This window comes from Anguilla anguilla, chromosome 9 (genome assembly GCF_013347855.1).
Source record: "Anguilla anguilla isolate fAngAng1 chromosome 9, fAngAng1.pri, whole genome shotgun sequence".
In the NCBI taxonomy this organism is placed as follows: domain Eukaryota; kingdom Metazoa; phylum Chordata; class Actinopteri; order Anguilliformes; family Anguillidae; genus Anguilla; species Anguilla anguilla.
The window spans coordinates 22,730,676-22,743,848 of record NC_049209.1 but is presented as its reverse complement, the minus strand read 5'-3'; the positions used below and the strand labels follow the sequence as shown (position 1 = coordinate 22,743,848).

Sequence of the window (13,173 nt, the reverse complement as noted above, 5' to 3'; positions counted from 1 at the left end):
GGATCTCTCAGCGCCGCGGCCATTTAGCCTTTCAGTCAGGTCCGAAAGCGATTTCCCCTCCGCAGCGTCTGCCGCAGCTCTCTCTTAATTCCTCCTGCAGGCGGACGCTTTACTTCGCTCCGCGCGTAACGGCTTCTGGCAGGACCCCGCGGCTCTCGCGCCAACGAGGCCGCCGAGCGGAATCGAGCGGCGAGCGGACCGTGTCCGCGCTCAGATCGCCAGGCGAATTAAAGCGTGAGCGATGACGGGTGTTCCCAATCTAATAATTCCTCTAAGACCGCCGCTTCCCAGCTGCTATCGTGTCCCGACGCCGCCGATGGTCCTTTCAGGAGTAGAGCGATGTGCGCTACGCTCTTCTCTGGCTCATAGTCCCTCTGAGGTATGCCTGTCTGTACTGGAGGAACGCACCAAAGATGAGGTGGGGAAAAAAAAACGCAAAATCGCTTGCAACTAAACAAAATAGGCATGATAGCATACTATTTGTTTTCTTGGCTCTTTATATGTAATACAACTAATATCATGTTGTCTCGTTATTTCTTTATGTGTAACGTAGATAACCATTTTTTTAAATAATGATTTTGATTGCGCTGGCACTTTGACAGTATAGGAGGGAGAGAACATGCAGGTAACAGGGAGAGAGAAAGTTGCTAGTGTTTAAACTGTGGGCCACTCACCACATGTGTAGTCCAAACCTCAACACCCTGCAAACACAGATTACCCCAAAGTGATGTGCGATAATAATCCTGTAGGCATTTGAGAAATCTGAATTATGGAAGTGGAATCCAGCACTTTGTGAGGCCAACTGCTCTCAACCATCCAAGTCAACAACCTAACATTTTTACAGTTCTTATCTAAGCTGAGAGAGAGTGTGTGTGTGTTTGTGTGCGTGTGTGGAGGGGGAGGGGGGCATTTCCCCCATACAGAATAAAGCCAGTCAATAAAGCTCTTATCAATAACCATTCAGTCTGCTAATAGACTTAATAGGTTTACTCTGAAAGAGAATCAAAGTAGATTTGTTTGCGATTCTTCAGGCCTTGTTCTCAAAGACTTTTCTTTGCAACAAAACACCTTGATCATATCTCTTTACATAGTGCCCAAAGATGTCAAAGCACACTCAATATACCTCAGTGAATTCTAGCTGGGCAAAGCCAGAAGACTGGAGCCTCAGTGCAGGGATGGGAACATTGATGTTATTTCTGTTCAGTATACATTTCGCAGAAATGAATAAGGTTTTTTTTATTATTATTGATTTGACATTAATTTAAAAAAACAACCAAACACAGAACCCCAAAATGAACTGTAGTAGTGATACTGTGGCTTGAAATCCATATTTTCCAATAACTCATTTTAAAAATTATATACTGTATATATTTACTCACGTTGAGTTTAAGAGCATTAGGGGAAGTCTCAACATAAATTAGAAAAATTATAAGTCTTTCCCCAATAAAACAATTAGTCCATCTAATCTGCACAATCAACACAATGATGGCGACCAAAATTCATTGGTTTGCATGTGGGCGACTAGAATTCATTGGTAACATGAAACAGGACATCTATAGTTACCATCCTATTTTTGCTATTCATAAAACAAAATATTAAATTATACATCTTTGGAAGATACCTCATTTAAAACACGCTTTTCAATCCCAGTGAATATTTCTGTGGTGAAAAGTCGGTGTAAAGGGTGAATATCTGGCTACATTTGGTTGAGTTATCTAGCCGACTGGGACATAGCCAGGCTATATCCAAGTAAAACCTGGGCCATATATGAGCTATATTATCCTAGTCTGTTTATGTAAAGATTTCTCTCAACCTAGACTTCCACCCCTCTAGACATCTACATTTCAGCTTTTGCTCACTTGGATCAGTCTACATTTGAGTGTAATGACAAAACTCAACTGTTAAAGTGAACGACTCCGAAAAACAATATGCTACCGAAGAACTTTCACGTCTTGACCAAAAACTGTTCTTATGTGGCTTGACTATATAAAATCCTTAAGTTACTATAAAATTCGGTTATATACCACTTATTGTATTGCATGTGTTAACTTAAAACTTGCATTCAGTCAAATTGATGTTTGCCATGTTCATAACTTTGAGTAACAAATTTGCACATACTGTTTTGTTTTTTGCCTGTTTGCTTGTTTCTGATGTAACCTTTCTGTTATTTGAAATGAATCACAAATGCAGTATGTGAAAGGATCTATAAATAATAAATAAATTTAACATTAAGGACAGGGTGCATTGTGGGTAGACCGAAAAAAAGGCTGTTAACTTGCAGTCTTATCCTCTGGAGTTCATCGCCATTAAGTGATAGGATTTTGCTTTGAAGTTTTGTTTTGTCTTCATTGTGTATGTAAAATAAAAATTAAATAAAAATGTGATAAAATAATAAAAAATGGCAGCCCGCTAGAAAGCCCTCCTTGGCTCTTCCCCCCCATCTGTGTTGTTTTCTCTCCATCTTCCTTTTTGATGAGCTGGGTCTTCAGTCGCCCAATAAAATCCCATTAGCTCCTAATGAAGTCGGGCGCACAGCCTCTCGGCCTCACCTCATTTAGCACGATTGTCTGGCGGCCATTAGCATGGAGGCAATTACAGCCGAGCGGCGAGAGTAATTGGAAATGCCGACAGGGACTCCAAGAAATGGGAATAAATAAAAATATTCAAACTAATAAGCTTCCATTGAGACAGGAGGGGGGCTGCTAAGCTAAATCAACATAATTAGAATTGTGTTTGGTGAGGTAAAGACTGAATGAGGAGATGGAGGGAGGGGTGCTGGGTTGAGGCTTTGAGCGGGGGAGGTGGGGGGGGGGGGGGCGGTTGTGTGTGTGTTGGGAAATAAAAATTATATCGGGCTAAAATCCTGGCGGCTCTGTTCAATATAACTACGTTGCACTTTGCGAGCGCATTTTAGTCGTGTTTGCAAGTGTTTTACACAAACATTATGGTCAGCAGGTCAGCAGTGGCTGTGTTAAAAAAAAAAAAAAAAAAGTAGTAAGTGAAAGTTAAGGACTGAGCCAAAGACAAATTGCACAGCATTAACAGTGAACAGAGGCCATTAGAGGACAGCGGCGGGGTGCTAATTTTCTAATGAAATACATTTGAGAAGATGGATCAGGTTTCTGTTGAGTGAAAACAACTGGAACCCATATATTTTAAATGCATCAAACAATAGTGAGGATGTGGTCATATTACAAATATTGCACATACAGACTGTAAGGCAGTTGTATGCATACTGTGTAAAAATATATTTTTTACATGCATTTATGCTAGTAAAAAACCGTTGTGAATAACTGCTACCAATAACAGTCGTGTATAACTGCTTGCAGTGAACCAATAATTGCTCATTTTCTTTATTACATAGAGATGAATTGAAAAAAGTAAAAACCTTAATTCCTCCTCCTGCATTCTTGTGATTTCCCAACTCTAAATAAAAGAAGGAATTAATCGTTATACCAACCAATCTTTAATGTTAATGGTGCATCATCAAAATGTTTTTTCACCATTCAAAGCCCTTGAAGAGATTTTCATAAAGAAACCTATTAAAGATAAAGCCAACAGAGGCATAACCCAACTAGCAATGCTGGCCAGACTGGGACTAGACTAAATTAAACCCCCCCCCCAACCTGCCGTGCCGTATCTCATTAGAAATTATGGACCCGGTGCAAATATTTCTTATCATACTGTAAGCATAACAAATTCTGCCAAACACCCAATAACAAGGCCAGCCTATATAAACTGTGTAGACTTACCTAAACAGAATCACCTAAAATGGGAGCAGTGGGGACTGGAAACTGTTGTTTGTTTAAAGTTAAGAACTGATGAAAAGAGATAAAATGAGCGGGGAACCGAAAGTGCTCTTGCTTTTTTTTGCTTTTTTTCCGAGGGGGAGGGAGTGCCAGACATCAAGTCATCTTTACTCCCCCATGGCCTAAGCCATGCAACAGGTGGACGAAACCTGATCTGAGCAGAGGCCGTTGGGGGCGGGCGGGGGGGGGGGGGGGGGGGGGGGGGGGGGCTTGGCTCTTTACAGGACTGGGCATATTTCCCACAATTCCACAGGATTGGAAGCGCACAGGGAGATGATGAGGGAGCCTGAGGCCCTGGCCGTGAGCAGTCGCCCTCTGAGCAGGAAGCGGGGAGGGCAACTCCCACAACAGCACGCAAGTCTCCTGATGCCCCACAGTGGGAGAGCCGCTCCTGTCAACAGCGTATACACTGCTTTCAGCACTTCCTCAAAATACCAACAACCTGCCTCGTCCCGCATTAAATTAAAGAAGTCTTCAATTACACTGATGCTATTATGCAAATTTATCCTTTAAAAAATTCAATAAAATGAAGTCTTTCTATTCTATAACACTAGATTTGGCATTAACACGACAAATTAAATGGCGTCCACAAAGAGTAATTCTCGTACACTGCAAGTAACAGAAAGGTAAAATTGAATTCATCTCCATGGCAATCCTTGAGGGCATTATAATTAAACGTACGCTGGTCCAGAGTAGATTCCCTTATCAGCTTTTGTCAGATACAGGATTCACAGAAAACCGTGTGATGTTTATCGGGATTTTAGTGCGGTGGACATTGATCGCTCACTGAAGACAGGGAAATGGGGAGATGTTCCACGCGGCTTAGCGCGGATGGAGGAGTCACTGAGCAAGCTTTATAAGGAGACTTTATCATGGTATGGCTGTCTTTAAAGGGGAGACGAAGGAGGCCGGTATGGATGGCAGTTTAATATCACAGGGAACGTTGGAGGGGAAACCTGGGGGCTCCGGTGAATGGCAGCCGGCTGCTATCTGTGAAACAGGAGGAGCGACGAGCTTTAGCCAAGCCTTAGCCTCCCCTCCATCCCGTCTCCCCGCCGGCTTTTCCAAACGAAAATGTTTATTTGTCTAAAAAGATCTACAAACAATCACTCTGCCCGACAGGAGAGAGAGGGGTTTCCAGCCAGGAAAGAGATTTAATTAACAAAATCTCGTTAGGGCTAACGAAATTAGCCATAAAACAATGCTCGGCAGGGCCCTGGGAAAGGCGGGAGGCGGGAGCGATTAAAGGCCTGGGGACGATACGGAGGCGGCTCGCTCCCGAGCTGCTGGGAGGGAAATGGCTCGGAATACCCAGCTGCTCTCGCACTCAATTAAAGGAGCCCACCTCACTTTCTGTCCCCCCGACAACGTGACGATTAGCCCCCCCCCTCGCCCCCTGCTTCCTGCCATTTCACAGTCACGGTGTAGCCCTCGCCTCTGGCCTCATTACACCCACCCCCCCCCACCCACCCACCCACCCCCCCCAACAATTGACTCCACCCACACCGCAGTCAGCCTCTCTCTCCTATGTCGCCGAGCCATTACAGACACAAACAGCGCCTCGGATCGGAATGCCGTTAAAAGCAAACATCAAAGGACAGAGCCGAGCATGCAAATTAAGGAACACGGGCACAAAGAGACACGGCGGCCTGTTCACCGGGTCGCCGAAAACGCTGTTCGCACTTTTTCTCACGTCACCCATGCAGACGCCCGTCCAGCGCACTGCCCTGGTCTGTGAAATGAAAGCTCGAGTCTCTCGAGCCTCCAAAGCCGCCTACTGTATTACAGCTCTATAGGATGAATAAAATATGGCAAATCTGCTCTGTGATCTACCAAAATCACAGACCGAACATCCCTCAGACTCTTCACAAAAAAAAAGCAAATCCCTACCAAACCGACTAGAGAGTGAGGGAATTCAGTCAGACGCCGCCTGACGCACGGGACATCGCTATGATGCGGCTGGCGGAAAATCTGCCGCGTTTTTCATCAACAAGCGGGCTACAGCCTCATTCATTATTGATATCAATGTCAACAAGCATCTGCTGGGAGAAAAAGAACAATATTCAGTCGGCGAGCTCCTTTAAAATCGGCAGCCTTCATCTGTGAAATGTGACAGGTTTTCTCGCCGAACTCTGACGGCGTGGAAGGCGACGGGGAGAAGATCGTTCTCGTAACTCACAGTTGGCTTGTCCTCAGCGACACAGCTTTCAATGTTGGCCTTTGTTTTCCCCACAGAACGCCTTCCTCTCCTCAGCAGCCTGCCAAACAACAGATGAATTACAGTCAAGCTTTGAGTTATGCACCTTGCCCATCTCCTCCAAAGACACACGCGGGCCACAGCGAGGGGTCGTATTTCACATTTAGCGATCGCTCGAGATGATTCCGGGGCAGTAACTATTCATAGCCTTTGTCTTTGGCGCTGAAAGTGCAGTGCTGGAGAAGAAATGCTACTTTTTTTTTTCTTTTTTCTCTGTTTTGTCCCCCACCCGAATCCTTTGTGTGCTCTCTATCTTCCCCAGGGGTTTTTCTGGCGCACAGTTAGCGAGGTAATGGGATAGCGTGCTTTAACTCGCCGTTGGCCCGGCTCAATGGGGCCTGTGTTTGAGGCGGGAGGCGGAAAAGAACAGAGCAGCATGAATGACGGTGAGGACGGAGGCCGTGGCGTCTGCAGGTCCAGCTTTGCCGGGGTCACGGCGAGAAGATGGGAGATTCGGGAAGGGGGGGTGTTTTCTCAGGTTTCTCCATAGTTAAAAGAAAACATTTAAGCCTTCTGTAATCCGCCCCCCCCCCCCCAAAGTCCTGACTTCATCTGCAGTTAGGCCCAGAGTCCTGAGTCCCCAGAGACGGGCTGGGCCTTCCTGTTGACGTCAAAGTGAATTAGAACCAGCCGCGCCTGAGGGGCTCCCTCTGGGGGCCAGGAGGACTAATCGCTATGTTCTGCGCAAGCCGCAGAGGAAGCATTAGCATTCCTGGATCCCCGGCCCACCGCAGCAGCCTGCTCTACTTGCTCACCCGGCCCCTACACAAACACTGGGCCCTGCTGGTCTGAGGAAGGGGGGCAGGAACCCACCCCCGACTTTCACTTTTCAGAGTGTCAGGATCAGACCACCAAAATCTCCCACTGTCGAGGAATTCTTCATTAAGTCGAACAGAGGGGGAAAACTCCCTTAAACGTGCCCTCCTGACCCAGCTAATGTTGTGAATATTGAATGTGCACACAAGGACCTTACGATTTCAGCACTACATTCCTCTGTTATTCCAACTCTGATTTTGCTCTGGTTTTACTGTGATCATTCCAAATACTGCAACAGCCCAGACAGGCTACACCCATAATCCTGCGCTGGCACTCCAAAAATTAATTAGGAAATTCTACATACTGTCTTTTCAAGGCGGCGTGGTTCAGATGGTGGAATTAGTCAACCAGTGTCTCAGATGGCGAGAATTAGAATTTTCTGTCCAATATCCATAGTTAAGTTATGAAATATCAGTCCTGACACAGTGATTCCCCAGGGGAGGAAACATAAGAGCTTCCAAATGGAATGCAGATCCCTCCCTAGGAATTTCACCATTGAAGAATCTCTGGCCACATAACTGGGCTCTCCCTTCTTTGGATATACGCGATCCCTTATGCAGGTAACTGCTAACTCTGGATGTATTTTGAGCCACAGCTTTACGGACGCAGTCCTCCCGCCGCACGCAGAGCACCAGAAGCGGCGCTCGGAGCGACTGCAGGAGACGACAGAGCCGCGGTGGAAAACCGTTCCGTTATGCCTCTTGTTTTCCTTTCAAACGTTTCATAAAAGGAGCTTTTTTTCTGGGAGCGTTTGAAAATATGTTCCTCCTTCCTGTCTGTCACGATGTTACTCACAGTTGAATTAGCTGCATTGCAGTTTCAATATTTGAATATTCATCCGGATTAAACAAACCGCACAGATATTTGTTAAACAATGAGAAATGGCAGCTGTGTCTGTAGCCATGCTTATTCATCGGCTATGACTCACTGGATATTTTTTGCTAAAACTGCTTATTGAGCCAACGCCACAGTACCTTATACCTTAGGCGTGAAAAAAAAAACAAATTAAACACGTATAATTGATCAAAGTTTTAGAGAAAATTTGATTTTTTTTTTTTTAGTTGAGATGTTGACATTTTATTACTGCCAAAAAACATGCAGTAGTCTTCTCAGCATTATTGATCTGTTTATAAGAATGACTACCGCACTCTTTTAATTAGATAACGATTACATTGTCCTTTGGCGTTGCCTTCACCAGAATTAAGCCATTCATCAGGATAAAAGCATTTCACACTCAAAATGGAAAAAAGTGTCTTCTGCGAAGTTTCTATAAAACACATTTCTTGTTTGCATTAAGAAGACACAAACATGTTAGCTGTAAGCCTTTATCAGTGTGCAATAAAAATAATCATCTTGCCCATAATGTAATGATATATTAAAATGAATCTGAAGACAAAAGTGCAGCCAAGATTATGAAACTGAGACTATTAATGGACAAGGAAGCACGAAGGAAGCTGATTGCAATGGCTCGCACACAGAACGCAGCAAAAACACAAACACATAAGGACCTCAGAGATAGGGGCTCACTCAGTGTGTCCCACCACTGACACAGGTCAGGGTTGGGAAACCGGAGTGCCTGGACTCATTTCCCACAATCCCTTGCCAACAATAGCCCCCCAGCTGTTCAAAGTCTGCGATAACAACAGCTGCTGTGAGGTTTAGGGCTTCATGTTACCATGACAACGGCAGGCTGATTCATATTCATAGCCTCTCTGTTCTAATAAAGTAAGTGACATTGTGCTGTAATTTAATCTCCATAAAACACAAGAAGACAGAACTGCGCTTTTTCAGTGCCTGGAATGCTGAACGCTCAAAAGAGGGCAATTAAGTTTCTATCAAAGGTAAGCCACGCACCCTGTTTGCCTCCACCCTCAAAAACCGAAGACAGGCGACCGTGTACAATCGTTCTGTAAACAGCGCTGTACTGCTTCTTCATGTGTAAGAACCAAGAATTGGCCCGGCAGATTTGAACTTTAAATACCACAGCCAGCTGAATTTCATCAGCGAGGATAAGGGGAAGCGTGCCTCTTTCATCCAAAAAAAAAAAAAACCATCCTCAAGTCCAATGTCATTGCTGTGATCCCCAAAAACTCGCTATTAGTTCCACGGTGATTTACTGTGTACAGTCGCTGACATCATTGGACTGACAAGGAAACAGTAAATTTTCTGTTCGTTTAGTGTCAAAGAAGTTCCTATTGTCTCATTATAAGGTCGGCAAAGGATTCTGGGGTTTTGGCAAAGAAAAATCAAGTGAGACTGAGGACTGTGAGGGACACCTGGGAATAATCATAACAGGACTCCTCCAGTAACGAATTGTCTACCATGCATGTTCCACATGATCATGTCTTGCACACAGTAACTCGCAGTACAGCTGAAGTCAGTGCATTTATGTCTATTTTATGTAAGGTCTATTCACGTGAAGCTCCGTGTCGTGATCTGCTAGCTATAAAAATACAAACAGTGCTTCCCTCTCCATTTGAACACAAGCAGCAGTTAGTATTTATGTTCTCATTGCTTACAGCGATGGTCATGCAGGGAGCTTCAAACATCTTGCACCACTTGCAGGAGCTCTGTGTGAAAGAATAAAATTATTTCAAGTAGAAAAGTAGAAAAAATACTTTTTGTCTTTCTGCTGTTTAAGAGATTCAAGCTCAAGAGTATGGTACAATGGTTTGGGGTTGTCACAGGGGTGAAGGTGTGAAATCATACCCATAAGTGCCATGATGAATATCACTCAAAAATAGGAGCAATTATTCAGTCTGTCAGATCATTACAGAGGTTTACTATTGGTTATATGCAGCGCTTCTATTCCAATAAAATTAATAGAAATGATTTTAACTAATTGCTTGTTACAATGCTATTTTTCTAAAATCCAAACCTGCCCCTATTTTGTGCTCTTGTTTATGTAGCAGGGTATATGTCTACTTATCCAAGTCAAAGTTATTTTGTGTCATAAACTTTGTGAAGGAATTTCAATTACAATCTGTGCTGGGGAATTTAGAATCCAATTGTCATATCTACAAGTGCCTGAAAACCACCTGGGGAAAATCATTACTGGACAATTACCCAAGAATTACTATTAAATACATTAATAGAAAATTACTGTGCTGGAGACTTCCAGTCAACAGATATAAACAATTAACATCAGTTAATTATAAACTAAACCTAATTGCTACCTTCTTATTACTGAATGAATGAGCAGTGCAAGTAGCCATGCTGCTACCTAAGCCAGTGCACAAGCATATTTTCCACTGATGAAAGGCTTTGTTTAGCCTCATGTTTTAACACTATGCTCTCACCTTCGCACACTGTCTGAGAAAGCGTCTTGCTTTCAGGCCTAAGAGTTTGTTTTGTTAAAATAGGGACTTTATTTTTTTATTTTATTTTAACATTTGGAGACTGAATTAAATGGGAGAAGGTAAAGGTGATTGCTGTACCTTTATGCAATATGCTGGCATAGATTTATTCGGCATTATTTTAAAAACCAGAAATGACTCAACATGCTCAAACTGAAAGGAAAACACCTGATTGGGACTGAATTTTAATGCAGTATTTTTAAGTGTGTATCTCTCTCTCACTCTCTCTCTCCTCCCACAAGCACACACGTGCACACGTGTGCACACACTCTCTCTCTCTCTCTCTCTCACACACACACACACACACACACAGTCGTTAGAGATGTATCAGTTCAGTCTGCCATAAGTCTTGGTGGTGTTTAGATGAAGTGGGGGAGGTGGGCAGAATTCCAGGGAATTAAGGGGATTCAGAGGACAATGGCCGGTATTCCTGCGGGTGTAACTGGACCCGCTTGGCATCACTGGTGGGTTTATTCTCTACATTAAATAAGGAAGCAGCTGATGCAGGCAGCTGTGCCAGTCTCAGCACAGGGTACACTGCAAGCACTAGCACAGGCACATTCACGCACAGGCACACACACATACACACACACCTCAGTTCAAGTGTGTTCAAAAATGAGTCTTACCAGACAACTAGAGGCAAACACTGATGTGTTAAACCTGTGGTAAAACAACACGAAACACATAAAACTGAAAGGACGCATTCAGAAACTTCATTATGTATTTTCTCTGTGCACCGCCAATCTAATCTCCAACAAAATACCAGAAACCAAGTGCAGTCAAGTGACTCTAAAGATGGGTTTTAGTTTTGTTCCCATTTGCCATCGGAATATTGATTTCCTTGCATCCGAGATGTCAGGTCTTGGTCTCAATAAGAAAAGAGGCTTTCTCTCATATGCAAATGCCGCACGGCCAAGCAGGGAACGGATTTCACTGCTAAAAATATTCATGAGTGAAAGGATGAGTCAGGTAGGATTGATATTGTTTTTCTTTCCCATTCCAGTCTTGCACTCCTTATCTTTCAAAAAGCCCCCTCTCCTGCTCCACAGCACTTAAAAGGCAGACTGTACAGCCAATGGATATTTCAGGTTTTAGAACAGGGATGAGCAGAAGCAATAAATTATAGATCAGCCAACATCATCCACTTTTGCCAGTCTCTCTGTTTTAGAACAGATACACTGGAAACTTCAGCCTTTTCACAGTGGATTAAATAAGACAGATTAAACGTACAAGATAAAGGGGTAGCAGCGCTCACTTCTATGACCGGACTCAAGCACACGAACCGGCCATACCCTGAGAATGTTCGTCACTCCAGAGTGCATGCAGGTCTACCGTATCCACTTCTGTAGTGTTTACACGATCTTCAGCCCAAAAGCCTGAAAGTACCGTGACTTACAGCACAGATCCAACCCCCTCAGCATTTCGAAAAAGGAATCTGGCAATTCACAAGCACCTTGATTCAATCAAAACTCGGCATGTCTCTTTAAGAGAACAAGCTATTCGATTTTTTTTTTAATCCCTCCAAACAGAATCCAGCACCACGCCACAGTAATGTGACCCCTCTGTTCAATCAAAATTGTGCAACTACTTTAGGAAATTCTTACAATTATAGAACTATGGTGCCAAATTAATACTGTCTTTTTCTTTTTGAAAAGACCTTTTTCTTCAGATAACTAAATCAGCTTTGAGTCAGTCCAACCAGGATTACGACTTTTCCGTCTTCTGGTTATTGATTTTTTTTTTTCCAATCAATAACCAACAAGCAACCAGTCAAATAAGCAACAGCTGCACAGGGCATGGGGGCAGGCGATTACCACAGCTTTGTGCAATGTTCTGCTCCTTTTTGTGTATATGTGCTCTAGCCCTGAATAATTACACGCAGCCTCTCTCAGACCGACTCATATGCTCTTTCACTTATGAAGGGAGGGACCTGGCGCGGCGCCAGAACACACACACACCCCAACCTGGACCTGGGCCCACACCCAGGCATCTCTGCCCCCTGAGCTTCCTGTCCCGGGACGTCGGGAATGAGATACGAGGGAGAACGGGGACCGCAAGCTTTCGTCGAGCTCCTTGGCGCGAATGTGCCGCGGTCAGCCTTCGGCCGAGCCGTAGCCGCGGCAGCGCACCGCGAGCGAGCGGCGCCACCATCACCGGAGCCGATGTCCTGTACCGGCTGGGCTTCAGCTTCTCCCCGTTTTTGTCTTTTTTTCCCCCTCGTCTTTCTGGTTGTACAAACATCCAAGGTACTGTTTATTTTTCCCTTCGTCTAGCACAGGAAAACGCGGTGAACCTGAACCAAAGGGAGGTTGCTTCCCTGGCAAGGCTGCAAGGAATCCCTCCAAAGCCCATGCCCCCCCCCCCCGCCACACACACACACACACACAAGACCCCCCCCTCCCTGCTGGAGGCCACGACGGACGATGACCTTTGCCTCGGTTTTTCCAGATCGGGACTGGCCGGGCAGGAAGGGGTTAACCCTGCTCATCTGTTTTTTTTTCAGGGATGAGCGCACGGAGGGCAGAGAGCCGCTGTGGCTCTGCTCCGTGTCTCTGAGAGTTTATAAATACCCCTCTGCAGGGACGTCCAGGGAGAGCTCGGGTACAAGGGACACCAGCCGGCATTCAAACGACCCAGCACGAGGACCGCCGCCGCAGGGGCGGAGAGCCGAGCGGACGGCCCCCAAAACCGCCGCGTCCTCGGGCTGCTGCTGCCGACCCGCGATTCGGGCGAGGTGGCATTTACAGGGCTCCTCGTCCCCCACGGTCGCCCTCTTCCTGAAAGGCCACCGTGGATACCCTCGGAGCTCATGGTGTTCTTGCGTGCACATGGCAGGGAACCAAGTGCCTGTGTACTCCGTTGCCCCGGTGCCGTGCTGAACGCTGTACGTTTTACTTTTTGGCCTTGGGGACAGTGTGTGAGAGCTACTCCGAGG

General features: G+C 45.1%; 1 protein-coding gene across 4 annotated transcripts in view; it reads right to left on the bottom strand.

The window, feature by feature from the left end:
- pknox2 (pbx/knotted 1 homeobox 2) overlaps nucleotides 1-13,173 on the bottom strand; it is a 68,842-nt gene that overhangs the window by 41,396 nt on the left and 14,273 nt on the right. For all 4 annotated transcript variants that reach the window (XM_035434048.1, XM_035434046.1, XM_035434049.1 and 1 more), the window contains exon 2: nucleotides 5,989-6,067. The gene's annotated coding sequence lies outside the window, so the exon portion shown is untranslated. The remainder of the gene's footprint in view (nucleotides 1-5,988; nucleotides 6,068-13,173) is intronic.